We start from the raw sequence: 12,603 nt of genomic DNA on the forward strand, positions 1-12,603 counted from the left end.
TCTTGCCCGGGGTGTTTTTTTTTTCCAACCTCACACCCACCCTCCAGACTCTTAAGTGAAGGTCCAAGTTGGTGCCCCCCAGCAAGGTGACCCTGCAGCAGGCTGTCTCTGACACGCTCCCCCCCTCATGACGACCCAATGAGTGAGGAGGTGATGGGCCTGGAGGAGCTGACAGCACGCGGATTAGCCATGTTAAGTGCTCCCAGAGTATGTGTTTGCGAGAAAGAGCGAGAGAAAGAGAGAGAGAGAGAGTGCTGAGGTGAGATCCTCAGGTCCCTTCACGGATCATCTCGACAGACCTCTGTCAGCCTCTGTGGGTGTGTAGGGCAACTAGTGCAGATGGGCTGTGAGCCAAGATGGCAGAGCTACGGTCCAGATCATCCCGTGGGACCAGGCTTGACATGTACCGCAGTCAGCATTACAAATGAGGCTAAATAATTGAAATGCTGGTCGATGTCAACAATCACGAAAAGCCTCATCCTACACGCCACCCAATCACTTAAGACTTTTTTTATGCTTGTGGGAATTTGTTGCTACGGATGTTGTCGTTCATCCACGGTTTCTGAGTGTGTCAAAAAGCCCAAGGTACTTTTTTGATCAAAAGTGCAACAGAGTTCAGCAATGGCACACAGACACACACACACTCTCTCTCTCTCTCTCTCTCCTCTGATCCGGCCTACTGTGTGTTGTGTGGGCAGGGATGAGACATGGGCCCTGAACTTCACAGAGGATGAATCAGTCCTGAGCCCATACAAAAAAAAAAAAGACCAAGAACATTTCTTATGGAGAAGGAGAGATAAGACATAAGACACCCCGCAGGCTTAAGTGTGAAATCTGAAAATCAGCATGAATGTGGAAACTATGTATCAAAGATGTGTGCAGCGGAAATAAATAAATCATAAATAAACCGTGCCCTGGCACTTTGTTTTGTATTGAAACTAAACACATTTCAAAGTGCAAAGGGCAGGGCCTGAACCCTTATGTTGCAGTCGCTCAATGTTTCACAGCCACACACACACACACACACACACATACACACACAGAGGATACATAACTGCTTCTATCTTCAGACTTTTCAAACCATTTCAGCTCCCTTTGCTGGACCAGTATGAATGCTCACGCTACTGAACGCACTTTGCCCAAACTATTCCTCATAAGACAAAAACTCTGTCAAAAGCATGTCATGTCAGTTGGCGTTGCTTACATTTCTTTCATGACAGTCAGCGTTCAGTTATGTAACTGTGTCATGTGACCAGATGTACTTTCTTAAGTGTACCTGAGTGGTGCTGTCACAGATTATAACCATGTGACAGTTGGCTCTGTTAGATTCCAATATCCTGAGAGATATTTGAAAGGCTACCAATAATGGGTTGAATATATCATTGCACAATAATAGTAATGATCGCAGGACATGGCGTCTGTTAAGACATGATACGTTTATGCCACTGTTTTTTTGAAGGTGTGTTCCAGACCGGTCCAGTACACAATAACCAGTATACATGGAGACAGACGACAGACTTCCGAGTAAGGCAATACTATATCATGGTTGGTCAACAAGCCCTTTCTGAAGCCTTGTGAATCTTTGCTGAGCTAACACAATGCAACACAGCCTCCTTCAGCCAAACACACTATGCCACTGTCTCAGTAGGATTGGATAATTCTTTTAAAAAGAGGGTTCTATTTTAAAACGCTGCCCCAACTTTCGATCCTGTGTCTTACAGCGGCAGACAAATATTTGCAGAGATGAATTAAATCGACTTCAAACCCGTGTTTTCCCAGGGGATTCTCCAAAGCTACCTTTGAATCCCACTGTTGTCTTAGACAGCCCTGAAATCATTACCAGAGATGTAACAGCTTATAAAGAAAGGATCAGACAGATGCTGTAAGACAAACTTTATTTCCCCCACTTATTTTTTATCAGTCATTTCCTCCAGAGCATGTGCTGAATGCATAAGGCTGATCGGAGGGTGAAATGTATACAGCTTTAGAAAGACATTTGTTTTTACTTCAAGTGTTCAAGACTCAGGACTGGGAGACAGAAACACCCTTCCAAAACCTTAAGACCCATTACACAACCAATCATTTAGCCGTCTCGTGGCAGAGTTTCTGTGTGCAACCTACAGGGCCCAGAGCAAGAGGAGAAGCTCATCTCAATTTGCTGAAGTAGAAGTGGAAGCAGCTGACACTGACAGTAACAGCATTTTGGGTCAAGGTGCCCTCGTTATTACTTGCATCCTTCCCACTGACTGTACCTAACGCTCTAACGCAAGCACTGAAAATTTTGAGCAGGAGATGAAAAATGACACTGTGCTGCCGTTTCGGCTTGTGAAAGATCCTAAAGGATAAACACCTTCATTGTCCTGATTGCTATAGCACAACCACAACAACATCAACAACAGCCAGGAGTGGAGCAGGAAGGGTTTCTAAATTGGGAAGAGGTTGCCGCACTCCTTGTCAGAAAGTGGTGAAGAGGAGAATCCAGAATTGGGATAATGGAGCCAATTGGCTGGCTGACTTTAGTTTGAGGAGCTGTGTGGGGGAGCTGTGACTCCGCCGAGACTGTGAAGCACAGTTGAGAGGTTTCGTTTCTCATTTGCCAGCCTGAGGAAGGAGGTCGGAGGGGGTCACACTGTAAACCAACAGCCCAGCCGTGCTGTGCCACGCCGTGCCAGGCCTAGACAGTGATTACTGCTGCCGTTTCCACCAGCCTCATAGTGCCCGGGGTGACTGCTGCCCAGAGATGATCATGCAAAACAAGGGAGCCAAGTGCCGACGGCTGAGTGCCCCCAAATTAGTTTGCCTGCATTGTGGAAATGATTGGGTGTGTGTGAGTGTGTGAGTATTCTGAGAGTGTGTGCTCTATTTTGTTTGTTGTGTATTTGAAGAAAATGCAATCCTCTGCCCTCTCTAGTTGCAAGAATTATAAGTGTTTATGTGTGCATCTGTGTACAGTATTCGTGTCAGAGGTGTGTGCGCACGCGTGTGTGTTAAAGGAACTTCTGGGGGCAATGAAGAGCTCTTGGGGCCCCTATCTCACCCAAGCATCTCCTTGTCGCCACCACAATCTGAGGGTAAAACTTCAGCAGCGGGTTTAAAGGTGTTCACACTCTAAAGTGCTGCTACAGACTGGAACCCTTTAGCCCTATCATCGCCTGCTGACCGTGCTATCGCACCGCGGAAGGCGAGCGGCTTAGACCAGGGGAGAGCGATGAGCCTTACGGAGCCGTGCACAAAAGCCCCTCGCACAGCTCTGGGGGATGACAAGGGTAATAGAGACCGTCACAGCGGCACCGACGACAACACATGTGGGACGAATGCTAGGGGCCGATAACGCTTCTAGCTAAACACCTTATTTTCAATTCGGAATTATCGCTAGTGTCCCCGATTGTGTCAATGCTGTTTTTACTGACTTCCACTTCCTGATTAATGTCCGACTGGATATGACAACTATTTCCTCTGATATATTTTTTTCAGCCGTCAGAATGACAATTATATATTTCATATCTACTGTATATATTCTGATCCAACTCATTACCGTGGTGAGATATCCTGGCACTCGTGTTTGTACACTAATGAACACATGCCGACAGCGGGGGCCATTCAGTTATGACTGTCAAGCCATGTGGTTGTCACCACAAAGTGCAAACTGTCAATTCAATCACACAATATGCAAATAATGCCATCTTACTCTGTCCAATGTAAATTTTGCCATTTTGTGTGTGCAATGTGGTATCTTTTTTATAGTTAGCACATGTACAAGCATTTCTACCGTCTAATTCAGACCTGCTAAAACGGCCTAGATGTATGACAGTTACAGTCAATTTCCAGGCCGCAATATAAATAGGGACACGTATTGTTTTCACATTTAGTAGTTCATAAAAAAATGACCAAAAATAACGGTCTATAAGAAGTCTAGGGGGAAATGAGTAGGTGTGTTGATGTTCGTCTGAGGATGTAATGAGAGCAACAGTATGTTAGAGAAGATGGGAGACAGAGAAGGACAGAGAGAGAAAGCACAAAGTGCCAGTGCAAGAGAACAATCTAGAGAGGTGCCTGCAGTAGAGATAAAAAGTGCCTACCAGGAAAGAGAGGAGAGGCCCTTAAAGCGCTTGCCTTCTTCCAGGTGCCCTCAGTCATCTAATGAACCTGACCAGGCCCGACCCTGCACTGGCAGGAAGAGACCTAAAGGGGGCACCGCGGGTCATAACAGACCATACTACACCATGGCTTTGGTGACACCTTTCAACATAGGTCGGTAAAAAAAATGTTTTTCTTACTTTATTTTTCAGGGTTGTCACAGTACAATTAAACATACAATAACTCTGATCCCACCCACCAAAGGTACAAATAATACATACAGACACACACATACACAACGTCAAAGAAAGAGGACACTTAAAAATAAATAAAAAAGTAAATATATATATATAAAAAAAATGTATAAATAAAGATAAATAATAATGATAATGCCACCTTTGAGGTCAAGTGTAACATTGTAAACACACCCTGTATAGACTAAGTTTTGATAGTGAATGACTGTTCATAAGTAATGCAATTGTGCTGCATGCAGCGCCCCACCCGTCCAGCTGTCATGTGTGCCAATGAGGATCAAGAGAAGGATAGATTATCTGCAAATTGTAGAAAAGGACTCTAGGTGTTATGAAATCTATCTGAGGATTTACCCCTAGAGTATCTCAGTTTTTCTAGGGGTAGAAAAGCTAGGACTTCTTTTACCCAGCAAAGGAAAGATGGGGGATTAGCAGACGTCCACTGCCGCAGGATAAGGCCGAATCTCGATTCTTCCCCTTGCCCCTTTTGCTTTGTCTTTGTCTTTGTCTTAACCCTAGCACTTGCAAGTGTAAGGGGCGGGCCAAGGGCTGAAAACGTTCCCCTATGAAATGAGACGCCACTCGGTTTCGGGTACGTCATGCGTGACTGTATGAGCTATGAAACTAGCGATTTAAAAAAAGTTTAAATGAAGAACATGGTTGCAAATATATATGTATACAACTGTAGAGCACGAAACAAGACTGTCGTCATTTTTAAATTAATTATAAGCCAAAAATACTTACATTTAGTGTATTTAGCATCTAGCTAGAAAGCTACCATATAACCCAATGAAGTGGTGGCATACGCGCTAAGTGTAACCTAAAACTACCGTTTGAAAGCTTCAGTTAAGACCTACAATACTATGCATCGTTCGTGTCGTTCATTTCAGATCAAACCAAGTCATTATAAACAAATACAAAGTTGTGTAGATAGCTTTATTCATGTAAAATATTCCTCGCTTCAAGCAGCCATTTTTTTTTGAAAATTCCCGAGCTGGGTTCGCTGTGCGCTCTGGGATAGCCCTTGGAGGAGCAAGTGAGCTCAACGATAATCTTAAAAACAAGGGCCATACACCCCTCAACCTTAACCCTTAATCTTGATCAAATTGGGTATTGAGACACCACTAGCTCTCACATGAACGCGCAACTTCGAGGGTAAGGGGTAAGATAAGGGGTAAGGGGAAGTATTGAGATTGGGCGCAAGTCTCCTAGCTAAAAGTGAAGCAAATGCAATGGCATATACTTGGGATGTAGAGGTCTGAACCTAGGTCGGTACAATTTTTCACAATCTTTACCATTATTTTCTGTTGTGTGAGTGTATATGAGTTTGTGTGTTTGCTTTACAATATATTTCTGTCTGTTGCACACAGAAGAATCAAAGAGAAAGCCTGAAAATGAAAGCAATACACACATTTTTGAATCTCAAGTTGCCTGAGGCGTCCCATATTTCTACTGCTTGCCTGTATTTCTGGAGTTTCACACATATACAGCATTGACTTAGGTCTCTGCATGTCACATAGTAAGGCTCCGCTCCATGCAAAAACAGAGCACATTTAGTAAGCGTTTAACATCCACTTAAAAATGCAATCTGCGATTCTAATCTGATGCACTCAAAAGCCAATTGCTCCTTATGGTCCTCTAGCTGATTGTACAGTGTGTACGCAAAAAAAAAAAAAAATCTGTGTTCCTAAACAGTCCTGGCTCTATAAATTAGAAACAGTGGCTCAGACTGAGCCAAAAAAAATTTCAGCCTATCGACATATGCTTCAGGAGCACGAAAGGGAGAGATGTAATTTGATTAGACGTTGAGGTAAAATATGAACATAATCGCCAATCTGCCTTTGAGATGACCATTTGCCTCTGAAACGTCCATTCCTATGACTGTTAATGATAAACTATAATCACCTCTGTTACACAAATGGAAAAATCAAGAGAGGTGTGGTGTATAGTTTTTCTTTTAACTTTTCCTTTACTATCTATCCTTTAAAAACACAACCTTGCACTAAACTTATTGTGAAAACCAGAGCTCGCCTGAATGGAGGAGCAAAGAGAAGGACTCGTTTAATCACTGTTTTCTCATCACAACACATCTGCAAGAATGGAGCAGAGACAATACTGTGTGACTCTGATGGGCCCTCAATGGAGTCTTTAGCTAAAGAGGGATAATTCTTGACTCCATTGGGACTTTCTATGTAATCTGTGAAAGGAGTTACTACACTGGAGAAAAAAGAAACAAAGAGAAAAAGTGAGAGAGAGAAAGAGAGACAGAGAGAGAGAGGAGGGGGGAGGAGACAGATAATTTTCTCCTCCTCTATGGTCAAACACTAGGGAGCCAGTGATCAGCGCACTGGATCTTAAACAGTGTGAATGTATCCCTAGTGGGGGCATATGTCTGCCTTGGCGTCAAGAGCCAACCCCATTACCAGAATAAACTGATCCTTTAGGGCAGAGTTTGCTTAAATGGAGTTCCAGGTCTCTGTTCATTTCTGGAGGTGGTGATGGTGGTGATGGTGGTGGCAGGGGGGAAAGAAAGGGAAAAAAACAAACCAGCTCTCTTCCCTCCACTCTCCATTTGTCTTGGCTGCCGCCGGTCTCATTGAGGCACAGACGGCTCCGTAGCATTGCCATGTTGACATATGAAGTCTCGTTAGCTCTGTCTATGTGTTTAACGGGAGACGGATGCTGGGGGAACAGCTAACAAAAGGGGTGCCCTGATGCAAACCATCGAGGCTAAACGTGATGAATCGTAACGCAGAGGGAAGGTGTCGTTCACATGTGCCTTCTCAATCCCCCCCCCCCCCCCACACCTTCAGGCACTGCAACAACCTCCCAACACGCACACACACACAGACAGACAGACACACACACACACACACACACACACACACACACACACACACACACACACACACACACACACACACACACACACACACACACACACACACACACACATACACACACACACACACACACACTACCCCTTTTTTCTGTGTAAGACACCCATACAATACTTGCAATTTCCTGTGAGGCAAATCACTTCAGCCAACGAACAATAAAACCTCTGATATCAGCAGTTCACAGCTCGATGCCATTAATATGTATCCCAGGTCCGGCAGATCTCTGCTCTGCAAATCACTGTGTGGCTCTGGCCTCTGTTATGGACTAAGCAATTACACAGCGATTAAGACTGCTTGCACCAAAACAACAACAAAGAAAGTGCTTAAGGGGAACAAATGAGGGGGAGCCTGCCACATTTGCATTCAGTCAAAAATTCCAGACTGCACTAGGAGGAAATTAATAAATAAATAAATAAATAAATATAATACAGAAGGCAGGAATGTTAAGAAAGGGTCACGATGGATGTCAACAAGTCACGGGGTATGTTAAGCCAACCTGAAGTCGTTCAAAAAGGCACTTTCATCCCAAAACTCAAAATAGCGATTAACGCCTTATTGTGCAAGCTCATGCTCCCACACAACTCAAGCCTCGACTCTGACTGAGGTTGATAAGGCCCTAAGCTCTACGCTTAACTTCAGCTACAGAAGACTGGGATACTCTCATAGGAGAGACATGGCTTTCTGGGGTATTTGTATGATGTAGTATTTAAAAAAAAATGTATAAACATTATAATCCTGTTCATTTTATTAACATCCTTTAGTAATAACAGTGTTATTAATCATTTATACACCATTGACAACTAATACAGCTGTGCTTAGGTGGTAACCTCTAAGTTAAGTGTTTACTGGCAGAACTTGCTCCAAGTGTTAAACTCCAAAATGAACTGCAGGGCTAGATGCCACACAGGCACAGCACAGCAGGCTAATCTAATGGTCCGTTCCAGTTGTACTTGGAAGACAAAATGTCCCAGTTCCAAGTCGTTAAATTTAATCAGGAACACTCCCTGAAGTCAGAATTCCAACTCGAAAAGTCAGACAAACCTCACCAACCCTGACTTCAGAATCCAAGATGGTTGCCCCTGTGCATCAACTTTATTAGCACTTCTGTCTTAATTGTCTCTCATTAAATCAGTCGTACACACAGTACTGTCCAACTTCTCTCTGCGGACATGTTGCTACCGCGTTTGTATGCTAAAATATTGAGTAATGTGTTGCTATCAACTGGCATTGTTAACATCTGATAGCAATCTGATAGCAGCTGGTATTGTATTTGTTTTTTGCGACTTGTTACTGAAACGGGGCAACTCAGGTGTGATGTCAATCCCAGCTACAACGGCTTCCAAGGGATATGGAAAGCACCCTCATTTACTGCTCATAGGGGTTCGGTTGAGGGAAGGTGTGTGTGTGTGTGTGAGAGAGAGAGAGGTGGGGAGAAAAAGAGAGAGGAGGGGAGTGTGCGTGTGAGTGTGTTTGTGTGTGTGCGAGAGAGAGGGGCTGGGGGGAAAGCGAGAGAGGAGGGTAGTGTGTGTGTGTGTGTGTGCTTGCAGGGCTGTGTGTGCGTCTGTGTGTGAGTGAGAGAGAGAGAAAGAGAGGGAGTGTGTTTGTATGTGGGTAATGGCTGAACATTCACGCTACTGTACACTTAACACTTTGCCTGAATGATAGTCCATGACTTACATGTACAGCAGTAATAGTAGGATAATGTCTTCATCGACAACTACATCTGTATTTGTCCTTCATACATGCACATTACAAAGCAAATGCTGTACTGCAGTTCTTTTGTGTAGTTGGTTACAAGGCTGCAAAACAAACAAAACAAAGCAGAAAACTGAATAAAGTTTCAGCAAAAATCTGAATAATTGTATTTGATAAAATACATGTATTATTCCTAGGAGCAACTTCAATGACAGGCCAGCATGCTCCAGTGCGTCACACATACGCTCAAATACATCCTTGGCTGTGGTACGGCCTTGCATTGTTTTTACACAAAATAATTCCTCTGTCACTTCAAACTGGTTGTTAACACCGCAGAAAAAAATTGCGAGCTAAGAATTATAATTTTTGTCAGTACTCTCGTCCAGAGCCACAGAATACGCACTGAAACTTTTGCCTTTGACACACAGCTAGATTTATTTTCTGATAATGAAAGATAGAAGACATTCCTCCAAAATACCTATTTTTAATGATTTTGTTGCCATTCCATTTCGTGACATACGCAAAGAAAAAAATTGTTCTTCACACAGATAGATCTTTAAAATTCCAAGTATTGCTTAGCAACGCATTACTTGCTGACTTCAATTCAGTTTCCATTACGTTAAATGTACGTACTACTTGCCGAATGACTTGAAAGACATGAATTAGAGCACAAAACCCTTGCAAATGGCAGCGGTAAACGTAATCAATGGAAATGCAAAATGTATGCAAAATTCTGAGGAGCCTACGGGCCGGATGAAATCGCTTGGGGGGGGGGGGGGGCGCAATTGGCCCGCGGGCCTGGGTTTGAGGCCCCTGGCCTACAGTCTACTTTTTTACCTCACCCATGGAGCCCCGGCAATCGGTCAATCCATTCCCACCTTGAATCACAGGGATAAGCCGTTTGTTTCTTACCTCAGCTCCCCGACAATGCCTCCTGCTAAGGCGGGGGTGGACGGTTGTTTTTTCTGCAGGCGGCACAGGGACCTGCCTCCGATCCAACAGTACACCGCTGTGCCAATTAGCATTTGATAAACTACCACAGCACGGGGTTACCAAATATTGTCTTTGCGAAAAAACAGAACAGAAAAACATGTAAATAAGGGGAAAAAATGGCAAGGCCCAGGTGTTAAGGAGATGGCGGTGTACGTGCCCAGATGTTTAGGAGACGGCTGTGTACGTGCCTTTTTGGCCTTGATGGAAGGAATATGTTTTTGGGCAATAATGGGGGTAGAATGTCTCTGAAGGGTGGAGGAGAGGTAGTGATGGTAGGGAGCGGTAGCTGTCACAAGTAATCACGCTCTTAGTGAGAAATGGAGGCTGGCAGCCCAGTGTGAAGGAGCCGGTGATGGAGTAGACTCGTACTGAGCGGCGACACCCAGGCAGACGTTCCTCAGCGAAGCTTGGTGGGGCTGCCTCGTGAACTATCGGCCCCCACACACGCAGGACGCATTTATAGAGATGCACCCACACACACAAACAATTCAATTCAATTCAATTCAATTTTATTTGTATAGCGCCATAACAACACAATTGCCTCTCGGCGCTTAACAGAGCCCAGAGCCTGAACCCCCTTAGTGCATGCACAACGGCAACAGGGGCAAGGAAAAACTCCCTGTTAGGCAGGAAGAAACCTTAAGCAGAACCACGGCACATAAGGGGGGACCCATCTTCTTAAGGTCGGCCGGGTGGAGACAGGAAGGTGGGACGGGGGGAAGGGGGGAAGGGGTAGGGTTGTGTGGCAGAAGGGGAAAGGAAGCAACAGGGGCAATACACAGCCAGCATTTGGTCACTGGACATATGTATGCATACATCTGGTGGTAAATACATGATACAGACAAGACCAGATTACTGTGCCAATAGGGTTACTGTTACAGGGGTAAGGGATGTAGGGACAGAGAAACATTTCGGTGGAGGCAATAATGTATATTGTATATAAAGGCTAGCATAGGGTATTGGGTAGAGAAGGTGTACGGCAAAGCAGTGGCGGTGGGTGCGGTTGGCCAAGGGTTTCTCTAGGTAGACCAGGTAGAGAGACTACGTGCAGAGTGGTGGGGGTGGGGAGGGATAGTTCCACTTCCATCAGCGATTGGAACACGCCTGGCTCCGGGGAGGCAGTGGACCTTGCAGGGGCCGCTTGTTGAAGGGGGGGTGTGGGCATCTAGGACCATGGAGCTGCCGATGACCAGAGTGGTGGTCGTCACATCCAGCCGGAGAAGTCGTCGAGGGGATGATGACTGTGTTGAGGGCCCAGGATGGGGAGCAGGGCGGCGTGGGTGATGCTGGTGTGCTCTGGAGCCGGTCTGCAGGGGCATTTCGGGGCGGGCTGAGGAGGGGAGTGACCAGGCCCAGGAGGCTCCTCCTGATCCATCTAACAAACAGGAAATGACGAATCAGTCTGCATTGCACTGTTTAGTTTTTCTGGCATTGAGCATTTTGTTTTTTGTTGTGATCTGTTTGCCGGGGCCGTACATGCATCCACTCGGCAAACAGGAAACACATTTGATGTTGCGGTACTAAATTACAAGTAGTAATTTAATTTGTTTTTTGTTGTGATCTGTTTGCCGGGGCCGTAGATGCATCCACTCGGCAAACAGGAAACACATTTGACAAACACACACAAAACATTGGATGAAAATATATACTGTATATATCATTGCTTCTCTATCAGAGTTTCTCATTGCTGCACAGTGGTACAGCCCACTATTCACCTGCCTGCGACATTTAAAAACACACATGTATTTCAATCTACATTGGAAGGGAGATGCGAAATACATACAAAACCGACGTCATCTGTCAGTTGGAAATCCCGTTTCGGTTGGAGGGAGTCCAATCTAGTCACCCATCATGGAGAGGGAGCATTCCCACAATCTCCCCCCCCCCCCCAGCGGTGATTCATGGCTTTAATCACGTAAGCACCCTGCAAGGGCATACGCCTGCCCACAATCCTCTCTCTCCTGTGAGCTTGACACATGGCCGCTCTGCGCCACCGCGCCAGCATCATTTGTCCTACTTAGACGGTGGTGGCGGTAGTGGTTGTGGCAACAGCGACGGTATCGCAGGTAATTATGCCACGAGCCCCTCGGCTGCTGCCGTGCTGGCACACTTTGCAGTCGCCGCAGCCCCATTTCTGACATAGCGTGAAGAAGCGAAAAGTGGGTGCCGGGTAAAATTGATGATGCCGCAATGTGCGCCCGTGTTACTCTACAACACCACTGGCACGACTCTGATGCTCTAGTCTACAACAACCATCACGGCGAGGTTTGAAATTTACGGGTGGACAGTAATGCCGGCTGATTCGTCGGCGAGGCTGTCTGTCAAACAGCAGGAGCTCTTTAATTGAGCCATTAATCCTTACCTGAGCCTGTGCATGTTGAAGAGTTTGTGTTGGAGCCAAAATGGCGGATGGTGATACCCAGTCGGAACCACATAGAGACAGAGACATAAAGATTTTTCCTGTTCTATTGTTTCATTCTGTTTAACACACTCAAAGCGCCAGACTTCCAAAGGCTGAGGTGATTTCATCAGTGCCCAATTTTGAAGCAGTCACCCTGGTGCAGGAGCTGTGCTGGACACTGCAGCGCACTTAAGAGGCAGTCTTACAAGTCATGGATGTTGCTGTGTGTGCTGAAGGGAATTCATACAGAGAGGGAAGGGATGTTGGGAAGACTACACTTACTGTG

At 45.3% G+C, this 12,603-nt stretch overlaps 1 pseudogene across 1 annotated transcript in view; it reads right to left on the reverse strand.

Moving 5' to 3' along the window:
• The window catches only part of LOC308369467 (alpha-1,6-mannosylglycoprotein 6-beta-N-acetylglucosaminyltransferase B-like), a 127,530-nt pseudogene extending 115,482 nt beyond the window's left edge, over positions 1 to 12,048 (reverse strand). Inside the window, exons 1-4 of the transcript in view lie at positions 11,934 to 12,048; positions 10,210 to 10,344; positions 9,836 to 9,956; positions 3,161 to 3,250 (exon numbers count right to left, since the gene is read on the reverse strand). The product of the transcript in view is annotated as an alpha-1,6-mannosylglycoprotein 6-beta-N-acetylglucosaminyltransferase B-like (transcript). The remainder of the gene's footprint in view (positions 1 to 3,160; positions 3,251 to 9,835; positions 9,957 to 10,209; positions 10,345 to 11,933) is intronic.
• Positions 12,049 to 12,603: the final 555 nt, after the last annotated feature.

This window comes from Sprattus sprattus, assembly GCF_963457725.1.
Source record: "Sprattus sprattus genome assembly, chromosome: 1".
Lineage (NCBI taxonomy): Eukaryota > Metazoa > Chordata > Actinopteri > Clupeiformes > Clupeidae > Sprattus > Sprattus sprattus.